Below are 11426 nucleotides of genomic sequence, written 5' to 3'. Positions count from 1 at the left end.
ATTTACCGGTCGATCTACCTTCCCATCCTCACCTATGGTCATGAGCTTTGGGTTATGACCGAAAGGACACGATCACGGGTACAAGCGGCCGAAATGAGTTTCCTCCGCCGGGTGGCGGGGCTCTCACTTAGAGATAGAGTGAGAAGCTCTGCCATCCGGGAGGAACTCGGAGTGAAGCCGCTACTTCTCCACATTGAGAGGAGTCCGATGAGGTGGTTCGGGCATCTGGTCAGGATGCCACCCGAACGCCTCCCTAGGGAGGTGTTTAGGGCACATCCGATCGGTAAAAGGCCACGGGGAAGACCCAGGACACGTTGGGAAGACTATGTCTCCCGGCTGGCCTGGGAACGCCTCGGGATCCCTCGGGAAGAGCTGGACGAAGTGGCTGGGGAGAGGGAAGTCTGGGCTTCCCTGCTTAGGCTGCTGCCCCCGCGACCCGACCTCGGATAAGCGGAAGAAGATGGATGGATGGACCTATGTCTTGGGCACTAATACACCCCCATACCATCACAGATGCTGCCTTTTGAACTTTGCGCCTATAACAATTCGGATGGTTATTTTCCTCTTTGTTCCGGAGGATACGACGTCCACAGTTTCAAAAAACAATTTGAAATGTAGACTCCTCAGACCACAGAACACTTTTCCACTTTGCATCAGTCCATCTTAGATGAGCTCGGGCCCAGTCTGGGTGTTGTTGATAAATGGTTTTAGCTTGCACTTACAGATTTAGCAACGGACTGCAGTTAATGACAGTAGGTTTCTGAGGTGTTCCTGTGGTGATATCCTTTACACATTGATGTGGCATTTTGATGCAGTACCGCCTGAGGGATCGAAGGTCCGTAATATCATCGCTTACTTGCAGGGATTTCTCCAGATTCTCTTTTGATGATATTGCGGACCAAAGATGGTGAAATCCCTAAATTCCTTGCAATAGCTCGTTGATAAATGCTGTTCTTAAACTGTTGGACAAATTGCTCACGCATTGGTTCACAAAGTGGTGACCTTCGCCCCATCCTTGCTTGTGAATGACTGAGCCGTGGTTAGGTCGACCGTGGTCAATTAGGTCGAGTTTAGTTGTGTTGTGTTGAGCAGCCTGGACATTGTGACTTCCAGCAAGTAGAGCGACTCATTTTGAACATGACCTCCGAGTGGAGATCCACGGCAGTTCGGGCTTCCTAAAAGGGACACGCACCTAGACACTTTAACAAAATCCCAGCACATACAGGTTATATTTCAAAATAATTTCACACTATTTTTTATTTATGTGAAAGGAATTTTTATTTTATTTTTAAAATCAAACTTAAATTTATTTTGATACACATTTTGTACTAAAACAAATTCATGGGACATTTTATATTATAATAATAATTACGTTTTTTAATAATTACCAAATTTTTCGGACTATAAGGCGCACTTAAAATCCTTCCATTTTCTCAAAAATCGACAGTGCGCCTTATAGTAAGGAATAATTCTGGTTGTGCTGACCGACCTCGAAGCAATTTAATTGGTACATGGTGTAATGATGAGTGTGACCAGTGGATGGCAGTCACACATAAGACATACGTGTACACTGCAATATGATGGCATTTGCACATAAAAGACACAAGTAGACTGCAATATGATGCCAGTAAACAACACGAAACTTTAGATGTTCCATTGAAAATAAAGAACATAACACACGGCACTCAAAAATCTGTCAAAATGTTTTAGTACGACTTTGACTTAGAATATGCTGCTCCGTTGTTGATTGAAGTAAAGTCTGAATGTCATTAAAACAGTTAGCTCCATCTTTTGACACATCTTCCACTCGCGTCCTTGCACGCTACACCGCTACAACAAAAATGACCTCTTTAAGCTCATTGAGAGAATGCTAAGAGTGTGCAAAGCAGTAATCAGAGCAAAGGGTGGCTATTTTGAAGAAACTAGAATATAAAACATGTTTTCAGTTATTTCACCTTTTTTTGTTAACTACACAACTCCACATGTGTTCATTCATAGTTTTGATGCCTTCAGTGACAATCTACAATGTAAATAGTCATGAAAATAAAGAACACGCACTGAATGAGAAGGTGTGTCCAAACTTTTGGCCTGTACTGTATTTCATATCAATCATACCATTAAGACATTATTGGGTGGCGATTTGTCCAGGGTGTACCCTGCCTTCCGCCGGAATGCAGCTGGGATAGGCTCCGGCACCCCCGTGAAACCGAGAGGGACAAGCGGTAGAAAATGGATGGACAGTGTAAATTGTGTTAGAAATTGACAACAGGAAGTTTTGACAATAAGGCGCAACTTAAAATACTTTAATTTTCTCAAAACTCGACAGTGCGCCTTATAACCCGGTACGTCTAATGTACAGAATAATTCTGATTGTGCTTATCGACCTCGAAGCTATTTTATTCGGTACATGGTGTAATGATAAGTGTGACTAGTAGATGGTAGTCACACATAAGATATACGTGTAGACTGCAATATGACGCCAGTAAACAACACCAAAACTTTAAATGTCCCATTGAAAATATAGAACATTACAAACGGCGCTCAAAAATCTGTCAAAATGTTTTAGTACGACTTTGAAGTTGCACCGCTTAATGGATTGTCGGCTCATTACGACTACTGCAGTCAGAGATACAAGTATTACTACGGTGTGTGTATAAGGACTACAAAATGCTCTCATTAACAGACATATTATCTGGTGTTTTGTTTCAGAATATTATGCAAAAGCAACTTGTCTTACCTTCTGGTACCTGCTGATCTGTATTTGAGATCTGCATTAGTCCTGAAAATTTGCCCACGTCCACCACTGTAGTCTGTGCCGACTCCGTAGTGTATAAGCTTCTTCTTTTTCTCTATCTTCTTGTTATGGGACATTCATCCTCCGCTGTTGCCATTTCTAATATAAAATAGTGTAAAGTTCTAACTTATATCTCGCTATGGAGGCGCTAAAAACTACCGGTGTAGTGAGTTTACATTGTTCACCCAAGGAACTTTAGTTATTAGAGAGTTCCGTTCTGATGGTTTTTCACGGTTCATTGTTGCACTAGTGAGCCACGGATGTTATTGATTTAAAGTGGAACATTATCACCAGACCTATGTAAGCGTCAATATATACTTTGATGTTGCAGAAAAAAGACCATATATTTTTTTAACCGATTTCCGAACTCTAAATGGGTGAATTTTGGCAAATTAAACGCCTTTCTAATATTCGCTCTCGGAGCGATGACGTCACAACGTGACGTCACATCGGGAAGCAATCCGCCATTTTCTCAAACACCGAGTCAAATCAGCTCTGTTATTTTCCGTTTTTTCGACTGTTTTCCGTACCTTGGAGACATCATGCCTCGTCGGTGTGTTGTCGGAGGGTGTAACAACACGAACAGGGACGGATTCAAGTTGCACCAGTGGCCCAAAGATGCGAAAGTGGCAAGAAATTGGACGTTTGATCCGCACACTTTACCGACAAAAGCTATGCTACGACAGAGATGGCAAGAATGTGTGGATATCCTGCGACACTTAAAGCAGATGCATTTCCAATGATAAAGTCAAAGAACCCTCATTGAATCTGCCGGAGTGTGTGAGCAATTCAAGGACAAAGGACCTCGGTAGCACGGCAAGCAATGGCGACAGTTTGTTCCCGCAGACGAGCGAGCTAAACCCCCTGGATGTCTTGGCTCACACCGTCCTTTATGCCACCGAAGATGATCAAGAGAAGAATATCGACCCTAGCTTCCCTGGCCTGCTGACATCAACTCCAAAACTGGACAGATCAGCTTTCAGGAAAAGAGCGCGGATGAGGGTATGTCTACAGAATAAATTAATTGATGAAAATTGGGCTGTCTGCACTCTCAAAGTGCATGTTGTTGCCAAATGTATTTCATATGTTGTAAACCTAGTTCATAGTTGTTAGTTTCCTTTAATGCCAAACAAACACATACCAATCGTTGGTTAGAAGGCGATCGCCGAATTCGTCCTCGCTTTCTCCCGTGTCGCTGGCTGTCGTGTCGTTTTCGTCGGTTTCGCTTGCATACGGTTCAAACCGATATGGCTCAATAGCTTCAGTTTCTTCTTCAATTTAGTTTTCGCTACCTGCCTCCACACTACAACCATCCGTTTCAATACATTCGTAATCTGTTGAATCGCTTAAGCCGCTGAAATCCGAGTCTGAATCCGAGCTAATGTCGCTATAGCTTGCTGTTCTTTCCGCCATGTTTGTTTGTATTGGCTTCACTATGTGACGTCACAGGAAAATGGACGGGTGTTTATAACGATGGTTAAAATCAGGCACTTTGAAGCTTTTTTTAGGGATATTGCGTGATGGGTAAAATTTTGAAAAAAACTTAAAAAAATATAATGGTAAATGGTAAATGGGTCGTACTTGTATAGCGCTTTTCTACCTTTTTTTTAAGGAACTCAAAGCGCTTTGACACTATTTTCCACATTCACCCATTCACACACACACATTCACACATTCACACACTGATGGCGGGAGCTGCCATGCACGGCGCTAACCAGTCCCATCAGGAGCAAGGGTGAAGTGTCTTGCTCAAGGACACAACGGACGTGACTAGGATGGTAGAAGGTGGGGATTGAACCAGTAACCCTCAGATTGTAATAAGCCACTGGGAACTGATTTTTAATGGTTTTAACCATTCTGAAATTGTGATAATGTTCCCCTTTAAGTCTGAATGTCATTAAAACAGTCCACTCCATCTTTTGACACTTCTTCCACTTCCGTCCTTGCACGCTACACCGCTACAACAAAGATGACGGGGAGAAGACGCTGTCGAAGATGAGCCACGTAAATAAGACCGCCCACAAAACGGCGCATCCTGAAGCGACTGCCAGAAAGCAACTTGAAGATGATCTGTAAAACATCATCTATGCAACATTTTGACCAAAGAACTACCATTACGTCTTATGTAGACCACAAAGAAAAAATAACAAAGTTTACCAGTTCGAACATATCTTGTCTTTGCAGTCTATTCAATTGAATATAAGTTAAAAAAGATTTGCAAATCATTGTATTTGTTTTTATTTACGATTCACACAACGTGCCAACTTCACTGATTTTGGGTTTTGTATTTCCCCTTTAAGCCTATATGTCGATGTGTCATTGACCGGTCTAGCATGCTAAGCATTACACTAGGAACTGAGCACCACCACACTAAGCATTCGTTGCAGGAACATATTAACTTTGTTAGACAAGGTCATAGACTGTATTGGACAATATAGTTTACATAGGAAATGTACAATTCAATTTATTACAAATAATAAGAAAACGTAAATGCCTTCCTTACCTAGCAAGGAGGAAATGAGCAATTTCGCCTTCAATCGTTTCCATCTTTCAAAGGCATCCCTGATACAATAATAATAATAATAATAGATTTTATTTGTAAAAAGCACTTTACATTGATTAAACAACCTCAAAGTGCTACAGTGTATTAAAAAATAAAAATAAAAATAAAAAGATAATAAAAAATAAATAAAAATAAAAACTAGAACAGCCAAATAGCTAAAACTAGTATGCATATATCTAAAAAAAAAAGTTTTTTTTTTTTTTTTTAAAAGAAGGGTTTTTAAGCCTTTTTTAAAAGCATCCACAGTCTGTGGTGCCCTCAGGTGGTCAGGGAGAGCGTTCCACAGACTGGGAGCGGCGGAGCAGAAAGCCCGGTCTCCCATTGTTCGTAGCTTTGTCCTCGGAGGTCGGAGGAGGTTCGCCTGTCCGGAGCGGAGGTGTCGAGTGGAGGATTTGGGGGTGAGTAGTTATTTGAGGTAGAGGGGGGCATTTCCATGGAGGCACTGGTGGGTTAGTAGGGAGACTTTGAATTCAACCCTGAGTGGAACAGGAAGCCAGTGAAGGGATTTGAGAGTTGGTGTGATATGGTCATATTTCCGCACTCTCATCAGGATCCTAGCAGCACTATTCTGTATGTATTGCAGCTTCTGGATGTTCTTGCTGGGGATCCCGACAAGAAGTGCGTTGCAGTAGTCTAGCCTGGAGATACAAATCCTCGTTTTCTTCCTGGCTTTGTCATGAATAAGATGAGAATCGTAACGACGCCTTTTAGATTTACTAAAGTCTGACATGTTTAGTAACTTTACCAGTGGCAGTAGCCAGACAAAGAGGGCGGTGCGTAACTGGCAACGCGAATGTGACACACTCACATATTTTTTAAGTGGTCAAACGGTGGAGGGCGGAGCATCGAAATGACAACAATAACAAGATTTCGGGGCTGTAAATCTAATTTTGAAATGAGCATATCCCGGCTGAACTACCGTTATCAGTTATGAAGGTATTCGAAGAGAACATGATTTATTAATGCCTTTTGACATATCAGGGCCACTTAATTATGACTTGACATGAAATTATTACATATGACACTTTTAATATAGAACTGTTAATCAAAAACATTTAACAAGCCACAGTGAGGCAAAAACTGTTTGAAATATGCAAATCACTTGACTCGAGACTTAAAAGCTACGCGGGAAAGGCCATCCCTCATGGAGGTGGTGAGTTGGCTTATCTCTCTGATTAACAAACTCAAACAAGGCTCTTTCCACCGGATACGTCCCACAAAGTAAGATGCCTATCTGCACTTCCTGCATGGGTCTATGTCTTATTGATTTAACACTGCGCGCGTCTTATCACCTCAGCACCCAAGGAACATCTCTGAGTCGATGGCTCGACACCAGCTCCAAGTGCAGAAGCTTCTATACCAAGGGTGTCCTAACTTTTAGACTTGAGGGCCGCAATTGGCTAAACCGGGGGGTCAGCAACCTGCGGCTCTAGTCTTTAGCACCGCCCTAGTGGCTCCCTGGACCTCTTTCAGAGATGTGTTAAAATGGAAAAATATGTATTTTCTGTAGGAGGACAAACATGACACAAACCTTCCTAATTGTTAGAAATCCCCCTGTTTGTATCAAACATGCTTTAACCGATGAGAGTATTTGGCTGTCACGACTTGGTCCTTGGATTTAGTTTTTCCAGAAGGCAACGGAAAGTTGGCTCGGGCGAGACGGGAATGTAAGTACATGTTTTATTTAATATATCAAAAAAGAACAAACGAAAAGCGCGCACAATGGCGGAGGTACAAAACTAGGCTATTGAAAACAAAACTTGCACATAGGCAGAAACTGTGAACAATGAAACAAAAACACTAACTGTGGCATTAATAAACATAAACTTACTTGGCATGGACTATGAAGTGCGCAGAGGTAAACAGAGTGTGACAGGGGTATGAATCCGGATGTCGCCAGAAAGACAAACTGAAAACAATGAACTTAAATACTACAGACATGATTAGTGAAAACAGGTGCGTGACTTAAAACGTGAGACAGGTGCGTGACGTGACAGGTGAAAACTAATGGTTGCTATGGTGACAAAAACAAAAGTGCACAAAAAGTCCAAAAACAAAACCGAACATGACTAAAAGAAAACATGATCACACAGACATGACAGAACCCCCCTTTACGGACAGATCCCAGATGTCCAAAAGAAAAAAAATTAACAAGAGTCATGGAAGGGCGGGAGGGGGACATGGCGGTGGGTCGCCAGGCCAAGTGTCCCCGAATCCACCGAGGGAAAGTCAAGTGGCGGCGGCGAGTGGAACGCCGCTGCAGCAGGCGAGGCGGGCGCCCAGGGAATGGCCACATTCGTGGCCGACTGGGAGGTGGGCGCACTTGGCGTGGCGGGCGACCAGGTAGCGGCCATATCCGTGGCCGACGAGGAGGCAGGCGCGTCGTCATCGTGGCAGGCGTGTAAGCTGCAGATGAAGCAGACAGCGAAGCACGGCGTGGCGACTCAGGCGGCGAAGCTCGGCGTGGCGCGTCAGGCGGCGAAGCTCGGCGTGGCGCGTCAGGCGGCGAAGCTCGGCGTGGCGGGTCTTGGTCTTGGCGTGGGTTTTGGTCTTGGCGTGGGTCTTGGTCTTGGTCTTGGCGTGGGTCTTGGTCTTGGCGTGACAGGTGAAAACTAATGGTTGCTATGGTGACAAAAACAAAAATGCACAAAAAGTCCAAAAACAAAATGACTAAAAGAAAACATGATCACACAGACATGACATTGGCAAGCACCGTTTTGTCCTACTAATTTCAGCGATCCTTGAACTCACCGTAGTTTGTTTACATATACAACTTTCTCCGATGCTGCCACAGAAAGACGTGTTTTAAGCCACTCCTTCTTTGTCTCATGTTGTCCACCAAACGTTGTATGCTGTGCGTGAATGCACAAAGGTGAGTTTTGTTGATTTTATTGATATGCTGGACTGCTATTTAGGCATAGTTTGTCAATCCATGACTGCAAGCTAATCGATGCTAACATGCTATTTATGCTAGCTGTATGTACATATTGCATCATTATGCCTCGTTTGTAGCTATGTTTGAGCTCATTTAACCTCTAAAGGCCTTAGTGGCCACATGCGTGGACAGCGCCTTTTAGCTCTTATTTCTAAAATTGTGTACACTACTGAATTGGGGTCTTATGCCGACATATGGACACTTATACTGCCATCTGGTGGTGTCAGAAGAGAAAAACATACAATGGAATTTGGAAAAAAAAGTGTAAAAAGAAAAATGTGCATGTCACTACATATGAAGTACACGCTTGTGCACTTATGGACTAAGTACATCATATTAAAAGATGATTTTTAGTTTTTATTCTAATTAGGGTCCAATAAGGCCAAATAGCAAAGAGAACTAAAAAAAACATGTAAACAAACAGCTTGGGCCTTAAGAGGTTAATTCCCTTTACTTATGTCCTCTGTGTATTTAATGTATATTTGCATGTCTCATGACACATTATCTGTAAGTAATATTAGCTACATCTCTCATAGTTGTTTGTGCGCCATGTTGTTCCAGACCACAGCAAACGTTACCCAGCTCGCAAGGATTGTAATAAATCCATTAGAAGAAGACAGCCTGCCGTTTCCTTTAACTTGGACACACACATCTATACCTTTGGCCATTCTGAGCCAGTCATTTCCAGAAGTTATCTCATCCTGTGAGAAGCCTCCATTTTACGAATGATTTCCAATGTTGCAAAAATGGGTAGAATAAAAATTTAAATACAACTTTTCTGTCATCGAAGATTTGTGTCAGCCTTTGATAGTAGGCTAATATAGCTAATATAGACACTTACATCATGTGTTGTCTTCATTATAACACTTATATCCATCCATTTTCTTCTGCTTATCCGAGGTTGGGTCGCGAGGGCAGCAGCCTAAGCAGAGAAGCCCAGACTTGCCTCTCCCCAGCCACTTCGTCCAGCTCCTCCCGGGGGATCCCGAGGCGTTCCCAGGCCAGCCGGAAACATAGTCTTCCGAATGTGTCCTGGGTCTTCCCCTTGGGAGGTGTTCGGGTGGCATCCTGAGCAGATGCCCGAACCACCTCATCTGGCTCCTCTCGATGTGGAGGAGCAGTGGCTTTACTCTGAGCTCCTCCCGGATGACAGAGCTTCCCACCCTATCTCTAAGGGAGAGCCCCGCCACGACGGAGGAAACTCATTTCGGCCGCTTGTACCCGTGATCTTGTCCTTTCGGTCATAGCTCATGACCATAGGTGAGGATGGGAATGTAGATCGACCGGTAAATTGAGAGCGTTGCCTTCCGGCTCAGCTCCTTCTTCACCACAACGGATCGATACAGCGTCCGCATTACTGAAGACGCCGCACCGATCCGCCTGTCGATCTCACGATCCACTCTTCCCTCACTCGTGAACAAGACTACAAGGTACTTGAACTCCTCCACTTGGGGCAAGATCTCCTACCGAACTTGGAGATGGCACTCCACCCTTTCCCGGGCGAGAACCATGGACTCGAACTTGGAGGTGCGGATTCTCATCAAATTCGCTACACACTCAGCTCCGAACCGATCCAGTGAGAGCTGAAGATCCTGGCCAGTAGAAGCCATCAGGACCACATCATCCGCAAAAAGCAGAGACCTAATCCTGCAGCCACCAAACCGGATCCCCTCAACGCCTTGACTGCGCCTAGAAATTCTGTCCATAAAAGTTATGAACAGAATCGGTGACAAAGGGCAGCCTTGGCGGAGTCCAAACCTTACTGGAAACGGGTCCGACTTACTGCCGGCAATGCGGACCAAGCTCTGACACTGATCATACAGGGAGCGGACCGCCACAATCAGACAGTCCGTTACCCCATACTCTCTGAGCACTCCCCACAGGACTTCCCGAGGGACACGGTCGAATGCCTTCTCCAAGTCCACAAAGCACATGTAGACTGGTTGGGCAAACTCCCATGCACCCTCAAGGACCCTGCCGAGAGTATAGAGCTGGTCTACCATTCCACGACCAGGACGAAAACCACACTGTTCCTCCTGGATGCGAGGCTCGACTATCCGGAGTAGCCTCCTCTCCAGTACACCTGAATAGACCTTACCTGGAAGGCTGACACTTATATAAGACTTTAAATTTTTTGCGGCTCCAGACAGATTTTTTGTTGTATTTTTGGTCCAATATGGCTCTTTCAACGTTTTCAGTTGCCGACCCCTGGGCTCAACAAATGTAAATGACGGCATGTAAAGTAACAAAAAAAAAAAAAAACATACAAAAAAAATATATATATACTGTATACAGTGTACACACATATATACATAGCCTATACATGTATATGTATACATATCTACATATATTAATATAATTGGAAACAATAAAAGTATGTGAAATTTCCAACTTCTACCTTGTTTACGCTTGTGACGACCTCCAGGTTTTGTAATCAATCAGAAATATCGAGCAGCTAAAATGTGCCAAACGAGGAGAAATGTGGAGAGAGTGTTTTGCTTTTTTTTTTTTCCCATCATACCTTGTAATGGATTTAAATGGGTGTAATGTTGCGTGGACGTTTTCATAATATCCACAAAGTTCAGTGGGCGGGTTGTGTTATGTGTGAGCATGTGTGTTGACTTTTTGTGTCGGTTGCAGTTTATTTGAGCCATGAGTAGGGTAGGTTGTTTGGATTAGGTCATATAAGTGAATGCTACACCAAACAAATGGATGTATTTTACCCCATTAAAAGACACGTACTACCAGCATTCATGCCTCAATGACCAGCTTGTGTCAGACATGCATTTATCAGGTTCAAAATATTGTTGGTAATGTTTTACTGTGGAGGGGGGCGTGGCCTGCGGACCTGCAGCGAAGCGGGGTGTGCCAGGACCGGCTTTGCGATCAGCGACAGGTGCGTAGATGCTTATCTAATCACTTGTCGCTCTGTTAAAAGACAGCAGCCGGGAAGAAGAGGAGAGTTGGAGTTGGAGCACGCGAGAGAGAGTGAGACCAGACAACTGCTGAAAAGCACCAAAAGACTTTGCACATTGATGAAAATAAAACCCTGAAAAGGAGCGGTGATGTCGGTGATTGGTGGTCCGAGGAACCCGAGGAAAGGAGTCCTCCACATTTACATATTTTAACAATTT

Source organism: Nerophis lumbriciformis, linkage group LG26 (assembly GCF_033978685.3).
Source record: "Nerophis lumbriciformis linkage group LG26, RoL_Nlum_v2.1, whole genome shotgun sequence".
In the NCBI taxonomy this organism is placed as follows: domain Eukaryota; kingdom Metazoa; phylum Chordata; class Actinopteri; order Syngnathiformes; family Syngnathidae; genus Nerophis; species Nerophis lumbriciformis.
Note: the sequence above shows the minus strand (reverse complement) of the source record.